This window comes from Dermacentor albipictus, chromosome 2 (assembly GCF_038994185.2).
Source record: "Dermacentor albipictus isolate Rhodes 1998 colony chromosome 2, USDA_Dalb.pri_finalv2, whole genome shotgun sequence".
NCBI lineage: Eukaryota > Metazoa > Arthropoda > Arachnida > Ixodida > Ixodidae > Dermacentor > Dermacentor albipictus.
The window spans coordinates 123797782-123812058 of NC_091822.1; the positions used below are offsets into that span (position 1 = coordinate 123797782).

General features: G+C 48.0%; 1 protein-coding gene and 1 long non-coding RNA gene across 2 annotated transcripts in view; one reads left to right on the plus strand and one right to left on the minus strand.

Annotated features, from left to right (window-relative positions):
• The window catches only part of LOC139056083 (uncharacterized), a 108829-nt gene that overhangs the window by 74364 nt on the left and 20188 nt on the right, over positions 1-14277 (minus strand). The window lies entirely within an intron of this gene.
• The window catches only part of LOC135910742 (3-hydroxyanthranilate 3,4-dioxygenase-like), a 34556-nt gene continuing 33008 nt past the window's right edge, over positions 12730-14277 (plus strand). Inside the window, exon 1 of the mRNA XM_065442812.2 lies at positions 12730-12752. The gene's annotated coding sequence lies outside the window, so the exon portion shown is untranslated. The remainder of the gene's footprint in view (positions 12753-14277) is intronic.

The window sequence follows — 14277 nt, forward strand, 5'->3', positions numbered from 1 at the left end:
GCAGAAGCGCTGGACAAAGGGGAAGTTTCCGCATAGCGCGTAAGATGGTCGATGGCCACGATTACCCAGCGATTGCCATCTGATGTGGTTGGCAGAGGTCCATAAATGTCGATGCCTACTCGATCAAAAGCACGTGCTGGGCAAGGCAAAGGCTGCAATGGAGCGGTTGAACGACGAGGGGGATCTTTACGGCGTTGGCAAACCAGACAGGAGCGGACATAATGATGTATGAATCGATACATCCCCCGCCAGTAGTAACGAAGGCGTAGACGCGCGTATGTCTTCAGTACCCCCGCATGCGCACACTGGGGAGCGTCGTGGAACGCTGCGCAAATATCCGAACGCAGGTGGCGCGGGATGACAAGCAACCATTTGCGGCCGTCCGGGAGGTAGTTGCGACGGTACAGGAGCCCGTCGCGAATGGAGAAGTGATGTGCTTGGCGACGTAATGCGCGATTGTTAGTGGGTGTCGATGGGCTGGACAAAAAACGCAGCATGGACACAATCCATGGGTCTTTCTTCTGCTCCAGAAGAATGTCCGTGGCAGCAAGGGAAGACTCGGACAATGAGGCCTTCGGGAAGCTAGCTTCGGCTGTTAGTGGCGAACGAGACAAGGCATCCGCATCCGAGTGTTTTCGGCCAGAACGATACAGCACGCGAATGTCGTACTCCTGCAGTCGAAGGGCCCATCGAGCAAGACGACCGGACGGTTCTTTTAAGGATGACAGCCAGCACAGTGAATGGTGATCAGTTATGACGTCAAACGGGCGGCCATAAAGATACGGACGGAATTTGGTTATGGCCCAAATTATAGCGAGGCATTCCTTTTCTGTGACAGAATAGTTCGATTCAGGTTTAGTGAGTGCACGACTGGCGAAGGCAACGACGTACTCATCGAAGCCAGCCTTTCTCTGAGCGAGAACGGCCCCAAGGCCAACGCCACTGGCATCCGTGTGTATTTCAGTTGGAGCACTGGGGTCGAAATGGCGCAGGATTGGCGGTGACGTCAAGAGACGACGCAGCTTTGTGAAGGCGGCATCGCAATCCGGTGACCAGGTTGAAAGGTTGGGGCCAACACGAAGAAGCTGCGTTAAAGGCGCTATTATAGTGGCAAAATTGCGGATGAAACGGCGAAAGTATGACGCTAATCCAATGAAGCTGCGCAGTTCTTTCAAAGTTGTTGGTCGGGGAAACTGGGCAACAGCTTGTAGTTTCGCCGGATCAGGGAGTACACCTTCTTTCGACACGACATGGCCGAGGATGACCAGCTGCCGGGCAGCGAAGTGACACTTCTTCAAGTTAAGCTGGAGGCCAGCATCGGCGATGCACTGTAGGACGCGTTCAAGCCGAAGTAAGTGGGAAGGAAAGTCCGGTGAAAAGATAACGATGTCGTCCAGATAACACAGACATATCTGCCATTTGAGGCCGCGCAAGATGTTGTCCATCATTCTTTCAAATGTGGCAGGCGCATTACACAGGCCAAATGGCATCACGGCGAATTCAAATAAACCGTCAGGTGTGATGAAGGCTGTTTTCGGACGGTCTGACTCAGCCACTGGCACTTGCCAGTACCCGGATCGTAAGTCTAAGGAGGAGTAGAATTCAGCGCCTTGGAGGCAGTCTAGCGCGTCGTCAATACGGGGTAGTGGATAAACGTCCTTGCGTGTGATCTTATTAAGTCGCCGGTAGTCCACGCAAAAGCGAATTGTGCCGTCCTTCTTTTTTACCAGCACTACAGGGGAAGCCCAGGGACTGTGTGAAGGTTGTATGACACCGCGTTTGAGCATGTCTGCAACTTGCTCAGCGATCACGCTACGCTCCGTGGCGGATACACGATACGGCCTGTGGCGTAGAGGTGCATGGTTGCCGGTGTCGATGTGATGGACAACAGTGGAAGTACGGCCTAAGCGAGATTGTTGTAGGTCGAATGACGTGCGAAAGCGGTCTAGAAGATGGACGATCTGGGCGTGCTGCGCTGGAGTGAGGTTGGGATCAATACTCTGGTAAAATGTTGGGTCACACGGCGGCGTGGGAGGAGAAACTTGAAGGGCCAGAGCGTCAACAGGAGGAGAAGCCGGGTCGTCAGGCACATCGTAAAGGAAGCTTGGTTCGATTTCGTCGGCATAACCAAGACACTCATTGTGGAGCAGCCTAGCAGGGCAAGGAAACATGTTCGATACATAAAGTGCGCTCGAACCTTGTCGAATGGCAAGAAGGGCAAAAGGAAGCAAGAAAGGATGGCGGCGAGCAACAAGCTTAGACGGTGTGAAAAGAACTGTGGAGTCGGAAAACCCAACGCAGGAAACGGGTACAAGTGCGGCAGAGTATGGAGGAAGCTCGATGTCGGTAGTGACGAACACACGACGGGAAGTGTCATCAGTATCTTCAAAAACGTTGGTGCCGAATGGCGACAGCGCGAGTTCAGCACGGGCACAATCTATAACGGCATGATGAGAGGACAGAAAGTCCCATCCTAAAATCATGGCATGGGAACAGCGAGGCAGAACAACGAACTCAACATGGTATAAAGCGCCGCTTATAACAACACGCACGGTACACTTCCCTAAGGGTTCAATCGGCGCAGCGCTTGCTGTACGTAAGGAAATGGCAGAATATGGCGTCGCGACTTTTCTAAGGGTAAGACGAAGCTGATCCGAAATCACTGATATTGCTGCTCCCGTGTCTACAAGCGCATGAACGGCAATGTCTTCTGCATAAACTTCAAGGACGTTCGCAGGAAATAAATGAGGTCTTGAGGAGTTCGCTGAGATCGCAGTTCTTGCCTCCGGAACTGCGGTCCTTAGTTTTCCTCTCGGAGAGCTTCAGGACGACGGACAAGCGGCGACAGAGAACGCCGACGGGGAGACGGAGACCGACGGGTATTGAAGGGTCGGGAAGGAGGAGGCGAGGCTTCGAAGGGCTGAGCGGCAGTAGCAGAACGGGACGGAAAGTCGAAACCGTTACTGCGTGCCCTCGGAGAATCAGAAGGATACCATCCACGTCGGCGGCAAAGCCGTGCGACATGCCCAGGTAGGCCGCACGAGTAACATATAGGCCGATTGTCATGGGTGCGCCAGGGATTGAGAACAGCCGGCGGAGATGGTTGGAAATACTGCCGAGGTGGGCGCACTGGCTGCTGTGGCGGCCAGTAGCTGCTTGGGGGGGCAGAATATGTTGCAGCTGCTTGCGGAGGTGAGGGAAAGCCGCTGGTAAGTCTGGATTGATGATCTGCAGAAGGAGGCCTTGGAGTAGCGACAACGGCAGCGTACGTAAGTGGTACAGGCGTAGGAGGTGGTTGAGGAGCAAGTGGTACTGCGGTAGCGACTTGTTCTTGTATCATGTGACGGAGATCGGGAGACAAGCGCGGCTCTGGGGCTGGAGCGGCTGGCAGAAGAGAGAGTTGGCGTGCCACTTCTTCTCGTACAAATTGCTTGATTCTGTCGAAAAATGCGGAACTGCAAGGAGTAGAAGTGAGACCATCACTCAGAGCTGCAAGCGCGACGTCTGGAGCGAGTGCTTGGCGAGTAGAAAGCCGTTGTTTGCGCAGCTCCTCATAGCTCTGGCAAAGCGTTATGATGTCGTTGACCGTCTGAGGATTCCTTGCCAAGAGCATTTGGAAGGCGTCATCGTCTATGCCTTTCAAGATGTTCCTGACCTTAGCAGCTTCGGTCATATCTGGGTCTACACGCCGGCAGATGTCAACTACATCTTCAATGTAGCTCGTAAAAGTTTCGCCCTTTTGTTGGGCACGACAGCGAAGCTGTTGTTCAGCCCGAAGTCTGCGCACAGCAGGGCGACCGAATACTTCTTGAAGTGCCGTTCGGAATGCTGACCATGTGGAAAAGTCAGCCTCATGGTTGCGGAACCAGAGATGGGCGACCCCGGAAAGGTAGAACGGGACGTAGCCAAGCTTGTCAGCTTCAGACCATTTGTTGTGCGCACTTACTCGGGTGTATGATGACAGCCAGTCCTCTACGTCATGATCGTCAGTGCCATTGAATATGGGAGGATCCCGTTGGCGAGGCGCACCAGGACAGACGACTGGAGGCGGCGCCAGGGGTGGCGTGGTAGGACTAGTCTCCTCAGGCATGGGAGATGTGACAGGGATCGTCCGGCTTCGGAGTTCCAGGGTGGCAATAAGTCCAGCACCTTCCACCAAATGTCGCGAAGCACTTTGAGCACTAAGCGTTCGCGACTAGAACGTTGGAGCAGCGAGAGGTAGAGTAGCCGACCGAGCACCGAAACAAGGTTGTTCTTTCTCGTCGTCGTTGTCTCTCTCCGAGCCACAGCCCCACTGCTCCCTATTTTACAGTACAATATATATATATATATATATATATATAATATGACATATAAAGTTATGTCATATTATGGTCATATTAGAAAGTAATTATTCGCTTGTTCTGGGAGCAAGAGAAGATACACATTTAGCGCGGCAGCGGTAAACAAACAAACAAAAGACAGAAAGCTAATGTAATTTACGAAGCACTTAACAACAGTCGGTCATTATTCGTGACTAAGTGGATAAACATATGATTAAACAAATGTTAGGTAATGATTATATATCAGCGCATTAGATGAATAATCGGAGATTGCTGACCGAATTCCGGCGTCCGCCGACACGAGCAAGGTGTCGCAGAAAAAATGATCTTTTTCTAGCGAACAACATTTTTTTTTTTGCTTAAAACCATTCGCTGGAACACTCGGTACATATACTCGTATACGTCAGCAGTTTCTCGTGGCTATCTCAGAGGTGTGTCGTTAAGGCGAGACTATCAGTGCGCGGCTAGACGAACAGGCCTCCCACCGTAAGCAAATTATGATGCGAGCCATCCACTTATCTAAACGACGTCCCAACTTTCTTGCCGGGTGACCCTGATGACTTGTAATCGAAAGGAAGCTCTGAGGAAGCTTTATCACCGGCGCTGCTCTCATCTAAACACGCGTAACGGCAAAAACATTTTTCTCGGAAACCAATGCGCCAAATTCGATCAGGTTTGTCGCATTAAAAGAAAAAATAAATACGCGAAAGTTTCGCCATAAAGGCGGAGCAATGAATGCGATAGCAACGTGTTAGGATATTACACGAAATATAAGACTCGTATAGGTGTACACTGGCAGTATGAAATTAAGTAAACGTACGCCGACTGGGTAAAAAAAAGCGAGCTGCTGTGGTAGGTGTCCTCTTTTTGAATCCCGCAATATCGGGCAATCTATGTTTATTAAATAAAGACAGCGTTTTTCCTAGCGAATTTACCTCCACGTTTCCGTATCGGGTATGTTTCATATCTCCTTCCTGGGTCAATCCCAGAGGTGGTGCACAGCCGCGTCAATAAAATTACATCTTTTTTTCTGATTGGAATTCTGTTATTGTTTCGAACATTTAAGTGTGATAAGATTTAAGATAAAAGGCACGCGCTGTCGACGTTTTGTTTCATGACATTTATTTGTGGGTTGTCATTGTAAAAATTCTGAGGAATAATTTTGTCAAGAATGTAAGACTCGGCATGAGAAACTATAATGATATAATAATGTGACAATCTTACCCGCATATAGCCCATACTATATAACACGGCATGTAGAATGCGGATACCTAAACATATGAACCTCACTGCGATGCCGATGGCATAAATTCGCTTGCTGTGTCCACATAATTGCTATTGCAATAAAAGTTACACCCTATAGTGTCTGTTACAAGTAGATTCTTCATTTTGGCCGTCAATGTATTACAAAGTTGCAAAATCTCGAAAAACGAAACTATAGAGCTTAAAACTTGAATTCAAGGATGAAAAACTATATCACAATTTCGTAAGCTGAACCTAATGATAAATCCAAAGCGAATAAAATTGGTGTATTGCAAAGCGCTCTGAAATATACAACTAGTTCGTGAGCAGGACTTTTGAAAAACCTTCGCAAACTTTGTAAGAGATTCACGTAAGCTGTAAATTGATAAATCAAATTTGTCCCCCTTAGATGCTCTAACGGATACTGTTAAGAGAACGATATCTGTTTTTGCTACAAGGGTACACATTTGTAAGCTTCGTGATTCAGTTCTCTTTTTTTTAAATGCCAATTTTCGGCAATATTTTAGACCCATTTTAGGCCCTCAATCAAGATTCCGCTTCTCACAGTAACTTGAATGTAACCGTCGCCCTTAAATGAACCAAATTTCGATCACAACGCTCCAGGTATCGTTGCATAAGAATATTTCTACGTTTCACATGTGTTTGAATAGGCGGCATCGGAGTTTGCTCCGAGCTAATGCTTCCTCTTAACTGTGACCCATCTTTCCAGTTTTGCATCTAAAATGAATGCAACACTTTTCCCTCTGCTATAACAATAATTATTTTTTTTACGTTTCAAAGCAAACTCGAGGTCACGCCCTACAGCTCTAGACCTCGGGACCTCCTTCTGCATATCCCTCACTCCTTAATGTATCTATTTGTAATATTAAATAAATAAATTGACATTGAAAGCAGTACTATCGAAAGCAATACTATTTAAACCTGACGTATTTAAAAATAGACGCAGTAAGTGGATATAGACGTTTGTTCAGTTTCAAAGAACTTCAAAAAAAATTTGCGTTGCATCGACACGAAGGTATACCATTCGTCGAATAATACACTGTATCTGCCAACGCGTGGGAACTAATTTCTAGAATTGTCAGCCATCGTCATGCAATACACATCGTGCTCGTAAAGGTAAATACAGTAAAAGCTCGTTAATTCGAACCGCAAGGGAAAGCCGCTTCAGTTTGAATTAACGAAAGTTCGAACTAACGAAAGTGAAGGAGAGCGGCAGTACACTGCGATTTAGAAGCAGTAGGGCATGTCAGAAATTTGGCGAGTCAAAAAGTGATGGCGTGTGCCCGCGGCACACGCCATCTTCGAGTCGAAGCTCTGGGTCCGACTGTGCCACACCACCGATGTCCAATGAAACGAACGTTAGCCGAGGCTTAACACCATCACAATGAATCGCGACGGCCGATGCCTCCTAAGCTGAAAACAGAGGTGCACAACAGATGAAGACTGTCGAGACAAAGACGCTGAACATGTGAAGGTGGCGAAGGCCCTGATTCGTTGGTTCTTGATTGCAAGCGCAGCTGCGACGTACTTGATTCGCTGTGTTTTGGCGCTTGCCGTGCCATCTCCGCACAGCATTAGCAGCTGTACAAGATTTGCGAAGCCTCCGAGATTCGCAGCGGGCAAGAAGTCTCGGAGGTTACGTACAACGGAGAGGCGGCAGCCGCCGCTGCCTTCTGGCTGACCCCGCGTCGGTTAGATTTTTTTCCGATTTTGCCTTCTCTCGCCGTTCTCTCCGTTTCGGAGGCAATACAGCCTTGTGTGTAGGCAGTAGGCGCGTTTCTCTGGCCGTGTGCCAGGCGAGCGTAGTTCGAATTATCCGTGAGGGAACCTTCTCGTGTTCGAATTAACGGACTTCTTTATACATGGACTTCTGTGGAGCTTGGCCGGACCAAATCGTACAGTTCGAATTATCCATAAATTCGAATTATTGAAGTTCGAATTAACGAGCTTTCACTGTATAACAAACAAACAAACAAACAAACAAACATGCAAGGAAGCCCATTTTTCCCAAGAATACTCGTATATGCGATTAAGCGCAGCCATTTGAGCGAGTTACCTTTCCTGCATTACTCAACCGCGCGGTGGCCCCGTGGCGATGGCGTTGCCGAACTCCAGGTCGAGGGTTCGATGCCCGTCGCAGTGACCACACTTCGACGGCGACGAAACGCGAAAACGCGCTCCTCCTGTACGTAGGCTTGGGTGCACGTTTAAAAAAGAAAGCCCAAGAGGTGTCAAAATTAATCGACAGTCGTACCCGCTCCCACTTTCCCTTCACGATGTGCCTCATAATTAGACGGTATAGTTTTGGCTCATATAAAGATCCCGCAAGTTTTTTTTTCTTTCTATCTTTCTTGCATTCCCCATGGTGAAGCGTTCCGGCATGTCCAATGCAGATAACCTTTCTGAAATGAAAAAAAATTTTTCGGCACAAGACTGAACTTGCATATATATATATATATATATATATATATATATATATATATATATATATATATATATATATATATATATATATATATATATATATATATATATATATATATATATATATATATATATATATATATGAGAGCAGCATTCCGGGCAAGTTGGTAATCCATTGCTTAAATGATATTGCGCGACATAAAAAAGAAGACGACACACCAAGCGCTTGGTGTGTCTTCTTTCACGTCCGTGTCGTTTTTGTCGCGCAATATCATTTAAGCAATATATATATATATATATATATATATATATATATATATATATATATATATATATATATATATATATATATATATGTGTGCGTGCGTGCGTGCGTGCGTGCGTGCGTGTGTGTGTGTGTGTGTGTGTGTGTGTGTGTGTGTGTGTGTGTGTGTGTGTGTGTGTGTGTGTGTGTGTGTGTGTGTGTGTGTGTGTGTGTGTGTGTGTGTGTGTGTGTGTGTGTGTGTGTGTGTGTGTGTGTGTGTGTGTGTGTGTGTGTGTGTGTGTGTGTGTGTGTGTGTGTGTGTGTGTGTGTGTGTGTGTGTGTGTGTGTGTGTGTGTGTGTGTGTGTGTGTGTGTGTGTGTGTGTGTGTGTGTGTGTGTGTGTGTGTGTGTGTGTGTGTGTGTGTGTGTGTGTGTGTGTGTGTGTGTGTGTGTGTGTGTGTGTGTGTGTGTGTGTGTGTGTGTGTGTGTGTGTGTGTGTGTGTGTGTGTGTGTGTGTGTGTGTGTGTGTGTGTGTGTGTGTGTGTGTGTGTGTGTGTGTGTGTGTGTGTGTGTGTGTGTGTGTGTGTGTGTGTGTGTGTGTGTGTGTGTGTGTGTGTGTGTGTGTGTGTGTGTGTGTGTGTGTGTGTGTGTGTGTGTGTGTGTGTGTGTGTGTGTGTGTGTGTGTGTGTGTGTGTGTGTGTGTGTGTGTGTGTGTGTGTGTGTGTGTGTGTGTGTGTGTGTGTGTGTGTGTGTGTGTGTGTGTGTGTGTGTGTGTGTGTGTGTGTGTGTGTGTGTGTGTGTGTGTGTGTGTGTGTGTGTGTGTGTGTGTGTGTGTGTGTGTGTGTGTGTGTGTGTGTGTGTGTGTGTGTGTGTGTGTGTGTGTGTGTGTGTGTGTGTGTGTGTGTGTGTGTGTGTGTGTGTGTGTGTGTGTGTGTGTGTGTGTGTGTGTGTGTGTGTGTGTGTGTGTGTGTGTGTGTGTGTGTGTGTGTGTGTGTGTGTGTGTGTGTGTGTGTGTGTGTGTGTGTGTGTGTGTGTGTGTGTGTGTGTGTGTGACGACATCGTTGGGGCAGTTGTAGAGCTGTCGACGCCTGATCGCTGCAACTGGACCCACACTACGCGCAAAGCTCGTCCACGTTTTTTTGGAAAGCGAGACGAGCTCCTCATCGCGCAGTGCACCACACAAATGAACGCGTGCCATTTCCGAAAAGCGAAGCTTGTCGCATTTTTTTCCGTCGCGCACTCCCTCGCACCACGACCAACGTGGTACATTTCCAAAGTAAATACGATGTCATTGTTCACCGCGCGGTCCACCACAGGTAGTACCGCAGGCAACACAGCATAAAGTACTAATGTTAGATACTACTGCAATGGTACTAATGTAAAAAAAAAACTGAAAGAAAGCCAGAAAAGAAGGAGAAATAAACCGTCTTCGCCAGGTTTTCATCACGAGCGTTCGAATACGCGCAATATTGCCACGCGACTGGCCGCTCGAAGCACTTTGCGTGTATTTGCGGGCTTCTTTCACGCTCGGAAAAAAACACCTTTATGTAGCACGTATTAACAGAAAGCCGTATCGGGAGTTTTCTATATTGCACTACAATTTTCTCATTGACACTTTTCATCTAATTATAATATTTGAGAAGTTGATTAGTTTGGTAACTGTAGACGGAATGCAAAAGATAAACTGAGTATTGTAATGGTTGGTGTCGGGCATGAAATAGATGATAGCTGGCCCATGCCGTTGTCCAACTTACGCACACTGAGGACGTTGTTGAAGGGAGATTGTGTAAGAAAAGGTGAGGCGTGCAGACAGGACACAAGAGAAGTGGACAACACGAACGCCGACTTTTTTAAGCCTATGCGACACTGAATGAGTATAGGCTTAAAAAGTTGCAAGTAGATATGTTAATGTTGCTTTCACTGCTCCCAATAAACTAGGCAAGTTAGGCGCTGCCGTGCAGAGGAAGAAGGAGCAGGTAAAAAGCAAAAAAAGAACAGATATTCGTCCAGTGAAGCACAATAAGAGCAACAGTTTTACTGATTGTCGTATGGGTGGGGTTTGTAAAGTTCCCTTTAGCTGTGGACAGTTCTACGTAGGGCAAACGGGGCGGTGTATCAATCGGAGGCTAATGGAAGATAAAAGGTCGTTAACCAGTGGATCGCCTTCTAATCTTTCCCTACATTGCCAAGATTGTAACTGCACGTCTAAGTTAGATGAATGCGCGGTATTGCACAGGTACAAGAATGAAGATAGGCGTATTATGGTAGAGGCATGGCATATCTATAAAGGTGGAAGTGCGTGCGTGAGTCCGCCTTCTATTACTTTACATAAGGAAGAGATTAAGTGCCTTAACAGTTATCTCTCACGTAGACCGGCAGATGTAACCGACTGACACGTGGTGACACCATTCCAGAGCTTGTGCAGATGAGTTTTGTCAGTGCTCCCTTCAGATGATAGTCGGCGTTCGTGTTGTCCACTTCTCTTGTGTCCTGTCTGCAAGCCTCACCTTTTCTTGCATAATGAATCCTTGCCAACTGGCTCAGCTTTCTGTCGTTCTAAGTTGAAAGGAGAGACTTCTTCTCATCGAGAACGAGGAATATGGGATTTATTTACAGTATGTACATGAGAACGTTAGAGTTCATCAGTCTAACATGACTGAAAGAGGAATGCACCGTGATGAGCCGCCAACGGCTCCTACACTCTGTCCTCCCTAGATCCCCAGGCGAGGGAAAACGGCCGTTCCACCTTCGACCAAGGGGAGCATCCAAAGTCATTGTCGTCCACCCGCTTTTGAGGGGGAGGGTTTACACACTCACTTCCGCACAGGTTCTACGTGCGGAAGGGCCACTAGGTGAGTGGGTTTCTTGCAGACAAGGGTCTTGACCCGAGCAGGCGCCTCTTGATCCAAGAACTGACCCCGTAGTCAGTGGCCGCCGCGTCTGTCCATTTACCGACGACTTCTGGCGCCCGTGAGACAGTAGCTGCAAAATATATCTTTCCAGGAATTCCCCCGCTCCAAACAACCCGTGGCGGCCACGGCGAATCCACTAACAATACTTGGTCCGCCGACCGCGTTTAGTCATAGCGGCGCCGAGGGGGTGTTGATGCAGCACATCGTCGTCCCTACAAAACGAGGCGCTGCAGCAGGTAGGGAAGGGTTCCAAGGTCACTTCTGGGAAGCTCACCACCTCCGCAGCTGCGGCTGGCTGGGAAAATTATGTAGGTCGGTACCCTTGCAGGCCGTTCGTAACTCCAGTATCTCCAAGCGACGGCAAACAACATTACCTCGGTTCCGTCCAGCTGCGTGACATTTGCATATCTTGTAATGTTTGGTTCAAGTGAAGTGAAAACCTCTGCATATAGTCGCACAGTGTTGGCTGGCTACACTTCTGTGACCGCAACACGCGTCCTGAAATAATTATTTAAGAACCTAAGTATACGATTACCTTTTAATTGGCACATTATACGATCGAGTCACTGTACAACTAATGTTAGCTTCTTCACGTAATCCAGCCGAAGTAGTGTCAATGTTCCATATACATTACCAGTGGGCCACGTTTTTTGTACGTTTATTATTTTTTTTCTAACTAAAGAGAAATACCGAGAACAACCACTATCAGCACGTGCGTTTGTGTTTCGCTTCTCTTTTCCTTTACTCCAAGATATATATATATATATATATATATATATATATACATATATATATATATATATATATATATATATATATATATATATATATATATATATATATATATATATATATATATATATATGTATATATATATATATAAATATATATATATGTATATATATACTAGTACCGCTAGTCTGTTCTCTCGTCGTTGCTTTATTTCCTTCGCTTACGGGCCTAAACCTAACACATTCCTGCACGTCTTCTTCCACAAGCATCGGCCTCTTTACGTGCACCAAGACAGAAGCGCATTTCGACGACGCCCCAGCGGGCACGCACGCACGCACACGCAGACACGCGTAGCCTTCTCGCTTTTAGAACCGGCAGAGGACCGCTACACAAGCGCGACGCGGGCGCCTCTTTTCGCAGTGCTGTCACGTCCACTCGGGTGAACGTCGTCGTCCGTATCTCTCCGCCGCCACCGCGGTGACTTAAGACAGCTCCATTTTTTTAAAAAAAAGGCAACGAAGTAAATAAAAACGAAAGAGATAAACGCAGGTTTGCGCGGGAGGGCCTCGCACATCGGCAGTTTGTCCGTCCCGTCGTATACAGGCTGCAGCGTGCGGCTGCCGCTGCCTGCGGTGGCAGACGACCGCCTCTTTTGCCGGACGCATGCATGGTGACTTGCCATTGCTCGCGCTGGAACTCACACACAGGTGACGCCCGAGTGCAATTTACAAGTGAGTGAGTGTGAATGGATGTTCCAGTGCCCTGGGGGATATTGTACCACGTGATCGGCGTGCGAGCGCACGCGACGCCTCTCCTCCTGCGGTTCGAGGTTTCCGGCGCCCCCCGTATGCAGCAGGTCAGTGCACGATCCACTACGGAGATCTATGCGGGGGCAGCCGCGCCTTCTGCTGCGTTCTATACGCCTTGTACTAACGGCGTACGCGCGTATCTTAAAATTACGATCACGCCACGACAGGACAACTGCCAAAGCACGCGTTTGTATGGCTGTAAAGCGATACAGCTCAGATGCTCCGCGCTTCCAACAGCGCTGTGCAGAGGGCGCAAGCAGGCAAAACACGGCTAAACGACATCGCTCGATTGAGTTGCATCACACAATGCCTACGCTGGCACACCTCCAGTGCAAGCATCGACATGCCCGTGCGGGTCGACGGAGGCCTCACTTCCGTGTAGGACGCTGCGTGCCGCGAGAGGTGACACACAAACACACACACACACGCACAAAGCCATTCTGTGTCATAAATGTTTATTTCTTTTGCCCAACTCATTGTAATTACATTAAGTCACACAGAAAAGTATGTAGAAGCCGTTTCGACGGTATAGGAGCCTACGGATGCGTTAACAATTTCGTCATCTTATGCTATGAAATGATATCCTCTGTTAAAGGTTTTTGGTCAAAGCGCGATATGGCGACATCACAAGCCATAGCAGCGAAGGGCGACGATGGGGCAGTTGAAGTTTTTAAGGACGACAGATTTGGACGAGCGGCTGTAGCCTGAACTGATGTATACAGTGCCACAAATGCTATTGCGTCGTGCGGTGATAGTATGCGGTGACAATGACCGACTGCGATTGCATGTGCTCCCTTTATTCCTCTCTTTCTCTACTTTCTGTCACTTTACTTCCCCTTCCTTCCCTCCCTAGTGTAGGTTAGCAAACCAGATCTTCCCCTCTGGTTAAATTCCTTGCCTTTCCCCTTTCTTCTGTCTGCCTCTCTCTCATCATCTCATTAAGTATAATTGTGCATATCCCACACGTTGTGGGAATCGACGTTATGCGAAACATTTTAAAGGTGCCTGGCTATCTAGCATTGTTTGCGGCCGGTACCGCAACGCGATACCAAGTGGACCAACGCGTTTGTTTAAATTGAGCAGTGCGTGGGTCGTGAGCGTACGTGCCTGTGACGACGGCAGCGCTACGATGATCACGCTGAAGGTGATCGTACAGCGATAAGGCGTGGTTTTTACGCCGGCCGTTCGGCGCGAGCTTACATATGCAATGCTTGGTTTTTGCATAGTGAAGGACGATCGTAAACGAGCAAAACATACCCGCCGTGGTTGCTCAGTGGCTGTGGTGTTGGGCTGCTGAGTACGAGGTCGCGGGATCGAATCCCGGCCACGGCGGCCGCATTTCGATGGGGGCGAAAACACCCGTGTACTTAGATTTAGGTGCACGTTAAAGAACCCCAAGTGGTCGAAATTTCCGGAGACCTCCACTACGGCGTGCCTCATAATCAGAAAGTGGTTTTGGCACGTAAAACCCCATAATTTAAACGAGCGAAACACAGATTGTGACCTCATCATGCAATCGCGCTGCGCGTTATGCAATCTAATGATTGGAATCGAACCCGAACGTCGCAAGAA